The sequence below is a fragment of the Plecotus auritus genome (assembly GCF_963455305.1).
Source record: "Plecotus auritus genome assembly, chromosome: 8".
Lineage (NCBI taxonomy): Eukaryota > Metazoa > Chordata > Mammalia > Chiroptera > Vespertilionidae > Plecotus > Plecotus auritus.
Window position 1 is genome coordinate 97,271,522 of NC_137782.1, and position 12,885 is coordinate 97,284,406.

Genomic DNA, 12,885 nt, shown 5'->3' on the forward strand with positions numbered 1-12,885 from the left:
GAGGAAGTAGGTAAAGACTGTATACTGTCAGAAGGCACACACCCCAGGAAGGCTTCCCGCCACAGAGACAAAGGGAGGTGGAGACAAAAGCCCACAGCCCACTTTTAAAATAGCCCAATAGGTAATAATGAAACTTGGGTGATGTCTGGGAAGATTGTGCATTCCATATTACTCAGCCAATGAGGAACCGGGGGAGGGTCTTGCACACTAGGGATAAATGCTAGTTGTAACCACCCCTGGTGTGCCTGCCAACCAGACACCCAAGCAAGCAAGACCACCATTAAAAGTTTCGCTATTGCTGTACTTTGTGTCTCCTAGTCCATTATTTGAATTTGGACAGGTTAGCGTGTTCCTCACAAGTTTGGGGGCTCGTCCAAGATCTCTGTGCCCGTGCAGAGCATGGCCCTGGTGGAGTAGGAGATGCATCCCACCTGATTTCAGGGGGCCTGCTCTGCATGGGTGCCCCATCTCCCCACGGAAGCCATAGACAAGCCGGAGACTGTTTTCCAGAAGACGTCAAGACCAACACAGGGAAGAGAAAGAAGGCACCGTGGCAACCAGGCAACCTCATGCATGGGCCAAGGTAGGAAAATTGGACTGCCTTGGTGGTTGGGTATTTTCGGAGACAGAGAGTGTATGACTGAGACATGTCCTGGACATGAAGTGAGTGTGGAATCCCAATCCACAGTTTCGTTCCCCTGCGAGGGAAACCGTGGGAGATGGACGAAGTGAATCTCAGGGTGTGCAAGAAACCTCCAGTAGGGGGTTGAACACACAGAGTAGTCACAAAGGACCTGCCAAAAATAGGAAACAAGAATTCTAGGCCTAGGGAAGCCAAGGAAAGTGGAGTCAAGGAGGCTCAGTTAGACATTTCCCTGGATAGTCCACTGGGGAGAATGCTGAGGTTCTAGTCCCCAACCAGGGACAAGAAGAAACAAAAGATGATCAAGGACTGTTGTTTTCTATGGCCTAAAGACCCAATCTGTAGACCTTCTGTCTTTTGGCCCGTGTTTGGCTCAGATGAAGACTGGGTGTGCCAAACTCTAGTTATTTAGGTGAATGACAAGACATCGTCCACAAAGGAGGAGAAAGATTATGCCCTTTGCTGGTTACAGGGACAGGCCCGTATGTTTTCTCTTAAAGGGAAGGAGGAGGGACTCAAGGAAAAACGCTGGGACCCCTTATCATATTTACCCCCTCCTTACATTCCACAGACTGAGAGGCAAGAGGAGCAGAGGGCGACCAAGGAGCCAGAAGAGATAGGGACTAAAGATTGTGGGGGAACTCAGCCAACCAACCGCTCCTCACCCAAATCTAAGAAAAGAATTAGAGCAATGTACGAAAGACATCGAGAACTTCCCAATCCCTTACAAGTAGCCAATGTTTCCTCTCTGAGAGGTTCCCATGGGACAAGGGGAAATTGGATTTGTGAGTGCTCCTCTCACCAGCACAGAGTTTAGGAATTTTAAGAAAGAGATGAAACCATTTTTAGAAGATGCCTTGTGGCTAGCAGACCAGTTGGACCAGTTTTTAGGACCCAGCTTTTAGACTTGGGCTGAGATTATGTTCATTACGAACATCTTATTTACGGGGGAAGAGAGAGGAATGATCAGAAGGGCAGCCAGGAACATCTGGGAGAGACAACATCCTCCTGGGCAGGGGGTCTTGTCAGAGACGCTCAGAAAATCTTTGTAAGAGGGAGGAGGAAACACAGAAACAGAAGGCAAGCAGCATGGTCTCCGCTGTAGACAAGGTGGCCAGACAGCGGCGGGTCAGGCTCTTCCCGGCAGACATAGAAATGCTAGCTAGCAGAGAGACAAAAGGGAAATGCAAGGGAAAACTTCTAAAAATATAAATGGGTGTTACAAGTGTTAAAAGCTGGGACACTTTAAAGAAAGTGCCCAGAATTAAAGATGGAGGAAAAAGTGATCCCCTTTGATAAGGACTAGGCGGGTCAGGGGTTCCTTATGACTAGTTCCCATCAGGAACCCTTGGTAAATTTGAGGGTGGGACCAGAGGGAGAAGAGGTGATTTTTTTGGTCCGCTCACTCCTCTCTTATGTATCAACCAAAGGGTACAGAATTATCTAAGGAAAAAATAACTGTCTCAGGGGTAAAAGAGAAGGGATTTCAGGTTTCAATTTTCAAGAAAATGCTACTCACGATGGGATCAGAACAAATTGAGAGGTCACTGTTATGTGTTCCTGAGGCAGGAGCTAACCTTCTGGGTCAGGACTTGATTGTGAGGTTTGGTCTAGGGTTAGGGGTAGAAGAAGGACAAATAAAAGTAATGATGAAAAAGAAAAAGTAATGATGGCTCTTCTGTGGAAGAGGAGGAAAAGAAGATGGATCCCCTCGGTCAAGGAGGGCAACAGGGGAGGCTTAAAAATCATGCCATTACAGATTGAGCTAAAACAGCCACGGGAAATCATTTTCAGAAGGCAATACCCCATCCTTATTGAAGGAAGGAGGGGCCTACAATCGGTAATCAAGGGATTAATTAAAGGCGGACTGTTGGAGCTCTGTATGTCACCGTACAACACCCCAATCCTCCTGGTTAAGAAACCTGATGGGTCATACAAACTAGTGCAGGACTTGAGGGCTAGAAATCAGATTGTCCAGGCCTGCCATCCTGCAGTGCCTAACCCCTACACCCTCCTCAGCAAAATCCCATTTGAACACAAATGGTCCAGTGTACTGGATCTAAAAGATGCATTTGGGCATGTCCCCCAGACCCTAAGAGCAGAGACCTCTTTGCCTTGAAGTGGGAGAATCCGACAAGTGGTGGGAAACAACAATACTGCTGGACCGTGTTACCCCAAGGCTTCACGGAGGCCCCACATGTATTTGACCAGATCCTGGAAAGAGCACAGAAGAGTTTCAAGCTCTTGCAGGGACGCAGCTTCTACAGTACATAGATGACCCCCTCATAAATGGGGAGAGGAAAGATAAAGTGTCAGAAACTATTACAAAGCTCCTTGACTTTCTGGGAGGAAAGGGTTGCATGTATCCAAAAATAAACTACAATTTGTAAGAAAAGAAGTTAAGTACTTAGGGCATTTAATTAGTGAAGGAAAAAGATGAATAAACCCAGAGAGGATCCCAGGCATAGTGAGTCTGCCTGTACCCAAACAAGGAAGGCGCTCAGAGGGCCTTGGGGTAACTAGTTATTGCCAGTTGTGGATCGACTCATATGCTCAGAAGACTAAGGCTTCATATCTCCAGCTGTTAGAAGGAGAGCCTGACCCCTAACATGGACTCCAGAGGAAACTCAGACAACAGAGGAACTAAAACAAGCTCTCACTGCAGCCCTGGTCCTTGCCCTACCATCTTTGGAGAAACCCTTCCATTTGTTTGTAACAGTGGACCAGGGAGCAGCCCTTGGGGTGCTCGCCTAGACCTGGGGGTCGGGGGATACAACCCGAGGCCTTTGTTTCCAAGCTCCTTGACCCCATTTCCAGAGGATAGCCTGAACGTGTGCAGGCTATGGCGGCTACTGCCTTACTGGCCAAGGAGAGCAGGAAACTGACTTTCAGAGGAGCCTTAATAGTGAGCACTCCACATCCGGTCAGGAGCATGCTAATCAGAGAGCGGGGAGATGGCCAGCAGACTCCCGAGTTCTGAAGTATGAAGCCATCCTATCTAATAAAAGGGTAATATGCAAATTAACTGTCACTCTGTCACAAAGATGGCAGCGCCCATAGCCACAAGATGGAAGCGCCCAGTCCTTTCAGCCCTGCCGGAGTCCCCCAGTCCTGGGGGGATGGCCGCTGAGAGCGGGCAGCATGAGCGGCCTGGCAGAATGCTTGCTTTGTCTCCATGGCAACAAGGCAAGTGTTCCACCACGGCAGTGGAGGGCCTCTGGCCAGGCTGGGGCGCAGATGGGCCTCTGGGCCGCGGAGAGCCTCTGGGCAGCGGACATGGAGCACCCAGGCCCCACAGAGAGCTACTGGCGCATGGATTTGTGCACAGGGCTACTAGTATTATTAGAAAGGGATGATTTGGTTTTGACCACAGATGCCTGCCTGAACCCGCCAGTTTCCTATGGAAAGGAGAGGGAAACCAGGCAGCATCCACACACAGCTGCCTAGACATCATAGGATACAAGCGAACGTCCCACTGCATGTTGGGGCCAAGCTGTTCCTTGATGGGTCATCCCCGGTAACAGAGGGAAAGAGACATAATGGCTATGCTATCATTGATGGAACCAAACATTCCTTGTGTGAGGGAGGTAGACTCTGTAATAGCTGGTCAGCCCAGACCTGTGAATTATATGCTCTTAACCAGGCCTTAAGAAGGCACTACAGTATATGCACCGACTGTAACTATGCTTATGGAGTAGTGCATACTTTTTTAAAAAAAAATAATTCTTTATTATTGAAAGTATTACATACTAGTATGTCCCCTTTTGTCCCCCATTGACCCCCTCCATCCCACACCCCCTATGGACACAGATAATAGGCCTTCAGCACCCTATTGTCTGTGCCCATGGGTTATGCATATTTGCACACAAGGTCTTTGGTTGATTACCCCCACCACCCACCCGCCCCCATGTTCCCTCCGAGAGTCCTCACTCTGTTCCATGCTTCCATGGCTCTGGATCCACTCCGTTCATCAGTTTATTTTGTTACTTAGATTCCACATATGAGTGTGATCATGTGATACTTGTCTATGACTGACTTATTTCACTCAGCATGATACTCTCCAGGTCCCTCCATGCTGTCTCAAAGGGTAATAGAGCCTTCTTTTTTACTGCTGCATAGTATTCCATGGTATAAATGTACCACCACTTTTTATCCACTCATCTACTGATGGGCACTTGGGCTATTTCCAGATCTTAGCTATTGTAAATTGTGCTGCTATGAACATAGGGGCGCATACATTCTTTCTGATTGGTGTTTCAGGTTTCTTAGGATATATTCCTAGAAATGGGATCACTGGGTCAAATGGCAGTTCCATAGTTATTTTTTTGAGGGGACTCCATACTGTTTTCCACAGTGGTTGCACCAGTCTGCATTCCCACCAGCAGTGTGCTAGGGTTCCCTTTTCTCCACATCCTCGCCAGCACTTGTCATTGGTTGATTTGTTGATGGTAGCCATTCTGACCAGGTGTGAGATGGTACCTCATTGTCCTTTTGATTTGCATCTCTCTGATGATCAGTGAGTTTGAGCCTTTTTTCATATGTCTCTTGGCCATCTGAATGTACTCTTTGGAGAAGTGTCTATTTAGGTCCTTTGCCCATTTTTTAATTGGATTGTTTGTTTTCCTTCTGTTAAGTTGTATGAGTTCCTTATATATTCTGGATAGTAACCCTTTATCAGATGTATCATCGCCAAATATGTTCTCCCAAACAGTGGGTTCTCTTTTCGTTTTGTTGATGGTTTCTTTTGCTGTGCAGAAGCTTTTCATTTTGATGTAGTCCCATTTGTTTATCGTCTTAGTTTCCTTTGCTTTAGGAAATATATCTGTAAACATATTGCTATGAGAGATGTCTGAGATTTTATTGCCTATGGTTTCTTCTAGGATTTTTATGATTTCAAGACTTACATTTAAGTCTTTCATCCATTTTGAGTTTATTTTTGTGTATGGTGTAAGTTGGTGGTCTAGTTTCACATTTTTGCTTGTATCTGTCCAATTTTCCCAACACCATTTACTGAAGAGACTCGCTTGACTCCATTGTATGCTTTTGCCTCCTTTGTCAAATATTAATTGAGCATAATGGCTTGGGTCGATTTCTGGGTTTTCTGTTCTGTTCCATTGATCTATATGCCTGCTCCTGTACCAGTACCAGGCTGTTTTGATTACGATGGCTTTGTAGTATAACTTGAAATCTGGTATTGTGATTCCTCCAACTTTGTTTTTCTTTCTCAAGATTGCTGCAACTATTTGGGGTCTTTTTAAATTCCATATAAACTTTTGGAGTATTTTTTTCTAGCTCTGTCTGTGAAATAATGCCATTGGTATTTTAATAGGTATTGCATTGATCTGTAGATTGTCTTGGGTAGTAAGGACATTTTAGTGATGTTGATTCTACCAATACATGAACACAGTATATTCTTCCACTTGTTTATCACTTTTTTCTTTTTTTTTTTTTTAATATATTTTATTGATATTTTACAGAGAGGAAGGGAGAGGGATAGAGAGCTAGAAACATCCATAAGAGAGAGACATCGATCAGCTGCTTCCTGCACACCTCCCACTGGGGATGTGCCCGCAACCAAAGTACATGCCCTTGACCGGAATCGAACCCGGGACCCTTCAGTCCACAGGCCGACGCTCTATCCACTGATCCAAACCGGTTTCAGCTATCTCTTTTTTTCAATGTCCTGTAGTTTTCTGAGTACAAGTCTTTTGCCTCCTTGGTTAAGTTTATTCCTAAGCATCTTAATTTTTTTTTGTTGCAGTGGTAAATGGGATTGCTTGTTTAGTTTCTCTTTCTGAGAATTCATTATTGGTGTATAAAAAAGCCATCAATTTTTGGGTGCTGATTTTGTATCCTGCTACATTGCCAAATTCATTTATTAAATGCAGTAGTTTTTTTGGTGGAGTCTTTAAGGTTTTTTATGTACAATATTATGTCATCTGTGAATATTGAGAGTTTTACTTCCTCCCTTCCAATTTGGATGCCTTTTATTTATTCTTCTTGCTGTGGCTAGGACTTCCAGTGCTATGTTGAATAACAATGGTGAAAGCAGACATCCCTGACTTGTTCCTGTTCTTAGGGGAAATGGTTTTAGCTTTTGCCCATTGAGTATGATGTTGGCTGTAGGTTTGTCATATATGGCATTTATAATATTGAGATATGTTCCCTCTATTCCCACTTTGCTGAGAGTTTTTTTTTATTTTTTTTAAATATATATTTTTTATTGATTTCAGAGAGGAAGGGAGAGGGAGAGAGAGATAGAAACATCAATGATGAGAGAGAATCATTGATTGGCTGCCTCCTGCACATCCCCTACTGGGGATTGAGCCTGCAACCCAGGCATGTGCCCTTGGCTGGAATCGAACCCGGGACCTTTCAGTCCGCAGGCTGATGCTCTATCCACTGAGCCAAACCAGCTAGGGCTGCTGAGAGTTTTTATCAAAAATGGGTGTTGGATTTTGTCAAATACTTTTTCTGTGTCTATTGATATGATTATGTGATTTTTGTTTTTCAATTTGTTTATGTGATGTATCACGTTTATTTATTTCAGAGACGAAGGGAGAGGGAGAGAGAGATAGAAATATCAATGATGAGAGAGAGTCATTGACCAGCTGCCTCCTGCACGCCCACACCGGGGATGGAGCCTGCAACCCAGGAATGTGCCCTTGACCGGAATCGAACCTGGGACCCTTCAATCCACAAGCTGAGGCTCTAGCCACCGAACCAAACTGTCTAGGGCTATATCACATTTATTGATTTGTGAATACTGTACCTGCCTTGCATCCCTGAAATAAATCCCACTTGGTCATGGTATATGATCTTTTTAATGTACTGCTGGATCCAATTTGCTAATATTTTGTTGAGGATTTTAGCATCTATGTTCATCAGGGATTTGGCCTGTAATTCTCTTTATTTGTAGTGTCTTTATCTAGTTTTTGAATTAGGATAATGCTGGCCTCATAAAAAGAGTTTGGAAGTGCTCTTTCATCTTGGACTTTATGAAATAGTTTGAGGAGTAGAGGTGTTAGTTCTTTTTTGAATGTTTGGTAAAACTCCCCTGTGAAGCCATCCGGATCTGAACTTTTGTTTGCTGGAAGATTTTTGATTACTGTTTCTATTTCATCAGTTGTTATTGGCCTATTCAGGTTTTCTGATTCTTCCTGATTCAGTTTTGGGAGATTGTATTTTTCTACGAATTTGTCCATTTCATCCACATTGTCCACTTGTTGGCATATAGTTGTTCATGGTATTTTCTTGCAATCTTTTGTATTTCTGTGGTGTCAGTGGTTACTTTTCCACTTTCATTTCAGATTTTATTTATTTGGGTCCTCTCTCTTTGTTTCTTGATGAGTCTGGCTAATGATTCATCAATTTAATTTTGTTTATCCTTTCAAAGAACCAGCTCTTGATTTCATTGATTTTTTGTTTTTGTTTTTTTATTCTCTATGTCATTTATTTTTGCACTAATCTTTATTATTTCCTTCCTTCTGTTTACTCTGGGCTTTTCTTGTTGTTCTTCTCCTAGTTCTTTAAGTTGTAGGGTTAAATAGTTTATTGCTGATTTTTCTTGTTGTTTTTTTTTTTGTTGTTTTTTGGGGTTTTTTTGTGGTATGCCTGTAGTGCTAAGAACTTCCCACTCAGGACTACTTTTGCTGTGTCCCAGAGATTTTGGGTTGTTGTGTATTCATTTTCATTTGTTTCCAGGAAGTTTTTGACTTCTTTCTTGATCTTATTGGTAACTCATTCATTATTTAATAATATGCTATTTAGCCTCCATGTGTTTGAATGTTTTGGGGTGTTTTTACTATAGTTGATTTCTAATCTCATTCCACTGTGATCTGAGAAGATGCTTGATATGATTTCAGTCTTCTTGAACTTGTAGAGATTTGTTTTGTGTCCTAACATGTGGTCTATCTTTGTGAATGATCCGTGTGCACTTGAGAAGAATGTATATACTGCTGTGTTGGGGTGATATCCTATATAATAAAAGGCTATTATGCAAATGTCCCCTCGACCAAGAATTTGACCTGGAGTTCAACTGGGAGTTCAACCAGGGGACAAGGCCGGCTGGCCAACCGCCCGCGGCCCCTCCCCATGCCCAGCCTTGCCCCCAATCGCCCCCGCACCCTGAATGGAGGCGAGGCCGGCTCGCCAACCTCCCGCAGCCCCTCCCCCACCTCACCATGGCCCCTCCCCCAGCTGGTCCCGCCCCCAATCCGCCTCCCACCCCGATCGGGGGCAGGGCCAACCAGCCAACTTCCCACGGCCCCTCCTCTGGGCCAGCCCTACCCAATCGGCCCCAATTGGGGAGGGTCAGCTAGACCCCACCTGTGCACAAATTTGTGCACTGGACCTCGTCTATATATATAAAAGCCTAAGCCAGTGGTTGGCAAACTCATTAGTCAACAGAGCCAAATATCAACAGTACAATGATTGAAATTTCTTTTGAGAGCCAAATTTATTAAACTTAAACTTCTTCTAACGCCACTTCTTCAAAATAGACTCGCCCAGGCTGTGGTATTTTGTGGAAGAGCCACACTCAAGGGGCCAAAGAACTGCATGTGGCTTGCGAGCCGCAGTTTGCCGACCAAGGGCCTAAGCGACTGGTGTAGCTATGACACACACTGACCACCAGGGGGCAGATGCTCAACGCAGGAGTAGATACCACAGGCATGGAACAGAATGAATCTCAGAGGGAAAGGGGGAGGGGGAGAGCAGGAAGAGATTAACCAAAGATCTTATATGCATACTGGAGGCCACGTGCACCCGTGGGGTCCTCAGCCTGGCCTGCGCCCTCTCTCAATTAGGGACCCCTCAGGGGATGTTGGACTGCTATTTTTGGCCCAATCCCTGCAGGCCAGGCCGAGGGACCCCACCAGTGCACAAATCCGTGCATTGGGCCTCTAATATCAGGTGTCAGCCTTATGGGAGCTCCTTTGTAGGTAACAGTATTCTATAAATGTCAATTAATAGTAAATCCATCTGATCCAGTGTGTCCATTAGAGTCACTGTTTCCTTGTTAAATTTTTGTCTGGAAGATCTATCCAGTGAAGTCAGTGGGGTGTTAAAATCCCCTACTATGGCTATATCATTGTTGTTTTTTTTTTTTTTTTAAATATATTTTATTGATATTTTACAGAGAGGAAGGGAGAGGGATAGAGAGCCAGAAACATCGATGAGAGAGAAACATCGATCAGCTGCCTCCTGCACACTCCCCACTGGGGATGTGCCCGCAACCAAGGTACATGCCCTTGACCGGAATCGAACATGGGACCCTTCAGTCCGCAGGCCGACGCTCCATCCACTGAGCCAAACCGGTTTCGGCGGCTATATCATTGTTAATCTCTGCCTTAAAGTCCTCTAGAAGTTTTTATTTATATATTTGGGTGATCCTATATTGGGCACATATATGTTTACCATGGTTATGTCCTCTTTTTGGATCGATCCCTTTAGTATTATGTAGTGACCTTTGTTGTCTCTTGTGATGGCCTTCATTTTGAAGTATATTTTGTTGGATATGAGCATTGCTATTCCAGTTTTCTTTTTCTTTTCCATTTGGATGGAAAATTGTTTTCCATCCCTTCATTCTCATCCTGTGTGTGTCTTTTGTTCTGAGGTGGGTCTCTTGTAAACAGCATATAGTTGGGTCACATTTTTGTATCCATTCAAAAACCCTATGCCTTTTGATTGGAGCATTTAATCCATTTACATTTAGGGTTATTATTGACTAGAGGCCCAATGCACGAAATTCATGCAAGCGTAGGCCTTCCTTCCCCCGGCTGCCAGCACCGGCTTCCCTCTGGCACCCGGGACCCAGGCTTCCCTTGCACCCCAGCTTCGTCCAAAAGGTCATCTAGAAGGACGTCCAGAAGGATGTCGGTCTAATTAGCATATTACACTTTTATGATTATTGATAGGTACTTATTTATTGCCATTTTAATTCTGTATGTCTAGGTGTCTCTCTCCGTTTCTTCTTCTCATTACAGAAGTCCCTTTATCATCCTATATAATAAAAGGCTAATACGCAAATAGACTGAACGGCAGAACGACCAGTCGCTATGATGCACAATGACCACCAGGGGGCAGATGCTCAATGCAGGAGCTGCCCCCTGGTGATCAGTGTGCTCCCACAGGGGGAGTGCCGCTCAGCCAGAAGCCGGGCTCACGGCTGGTGAGTACAATGACAGTGGCGGGAGCCTCTCCCACATCCGTGGCAGTGCTAAGGATGTTCAACTAATGGCTTAGGACTTAGGACTGCTCCCCCGGTTAGGGGGAGAGGGGCAGGGAGCAGTCGTAAGCTGTCCGTCAGACATCCCCCGAGGGCTCCCAGATTGCCAGAGGGCCCAGGCTGGACTGAGGGACCCCCCACCCCACAGTGCATAAATTTCATGCATGAGGCTTCTAGTTTCTTATAATGCTGGCTTGGTGGTGATGTGCTCCTTTAGCCTTTTTTTGTCTGGGAAGCTCTTTATCTGGCCATCTATTTTGAATGATAGCCTTGCTGGATATAGTAATCTTGGTTTCAGATCCTTGTTGTCCATTACCTTGAGTACTTCATGCCATTTCCTTCTGGCCTGTAGAGTTTCTGATCAGGTGTCAGCCTTATGGGAGCTCCTTTATAGGTAACAGTTTTCTCTTGCTGCCTTTAAGATTCTCTCTTTGTCTGTAATTTTTGGCATTTTAGCCCTAGCCAGTTTGGCTCAGTGGATAGAGTGTCAGCCTCTGTACCAAAGGGATCCCAGGTTTGATTCCGGTCAAGGGCACATACCTTGGTTGCAGGCTTTTCCCCAGCCCAGGCCCTGGTCAGGGTTTGTGCTGGAGGCAACCAATTGATGTGTTTCTCTCACATCGATATTTCTCTCTGACTTTCCCTCTCTCTTCCACTCTCTCTAAAAATCAATGGAAAAATATCCTTGGGTGAGGATTAAAAAATAATAATTTTTGGCATTTTAATTATGATGTGTCTGGGTGTGGGCCTGTTTGGGTTCTTCTTGCTTGGGGTTCTCTGTGCCTCCTGTACTTGTGTGACTTTTTCCTTTACCAGGTTAGGGAAGTTTTCTGCAATTATTTCTTCAAATATGTTCTCTATCCCTTTCTCCTTTTCTGGCTCTTCTGGCATACCTGCTATTCTAATATTGTTATGTTTCACATTGTCCCACAGCTCCCTTAAGCTGGTCTCATGTTTGTTAATTGTTTTTTTCTTTTCGGTTCTCTGATTGAGTGATTTTTTTCAACCCTGTCTTGTAATTCACTGATTCGATCTTCACCTTCCCCTAATCTGCTATATAGTACTTCCAATGTGTTATTTGTGTTATGTCATTCTTTATTTCCAACTATTCTTTTTTAATAGTTACTATATCTTTTTTCATGCTGTTGAGCATCTTTACCATCATTACTGTGAACTCTGTTTCAGATAAATTTCTTATCTCTTCATTCATCTCTTCTTTTGGAGAATTCTCTTGTTCTTTCATTTGGGGGTTGTTTCTTTGTCTCCTCATTTTAGCTGTCTGTTTGGGTTTGTGACTATGTATCAGTAGTGCATACTTTTGGATAAATTTGGGCAGAACAGGTCTCATCAACAGCCAGGGAAAATAATTGGTCCATGGAGAATTAGTCAACCAAGTCTTTTACTCCCGACAGAAATGGCTGTTGTCCATGTAAACGGACACCAGAAGGGAAGCTCTATGGAGGCTGTAAGTAACAGACTCACAGACGAGGCTGCCAAATAAGCCTCTCTGGAGGAAGAAATCAGACTCTTTAACCCGATCCCCAGTGTTCCAACTCCAATGGTAACAGTAAGGCCCCAGTTTACTAAAGAGGAAGAAAAGGAATTAGATAAAATAGGAGCAAATAAAACAGGAGATGGAAGATGGGTGCTCCCTGATGGGAGAGAAATGATAAGCAAGCCCACGATGAGGGACCTGATGTCCATACTGCATAGGGGGTCACTGAGGCCCCCATGCCATGTGTGAGCAATACTTAGGAATTATGGCTGTGTGGGTGTCTATACTATTGCTAAACAGGTAGGTGGGGGATGTGTGACTTGCCAAAGAATAAACAAAAAGGTAATAAAGAAACAGATGAAAGGGGGAGACCAGGTTGAGACCACTTCAGAGCATTCACAGAGCTGCTAGGGTGGGATGACAAAGATACCTACTGGTAATAGTGGATCCCATCTCTGGCTGGGTGGAGGCCTTCCCCCCTCAACTGCCACAGCAAGGAGAGTCATCAAAGTAGTCTCA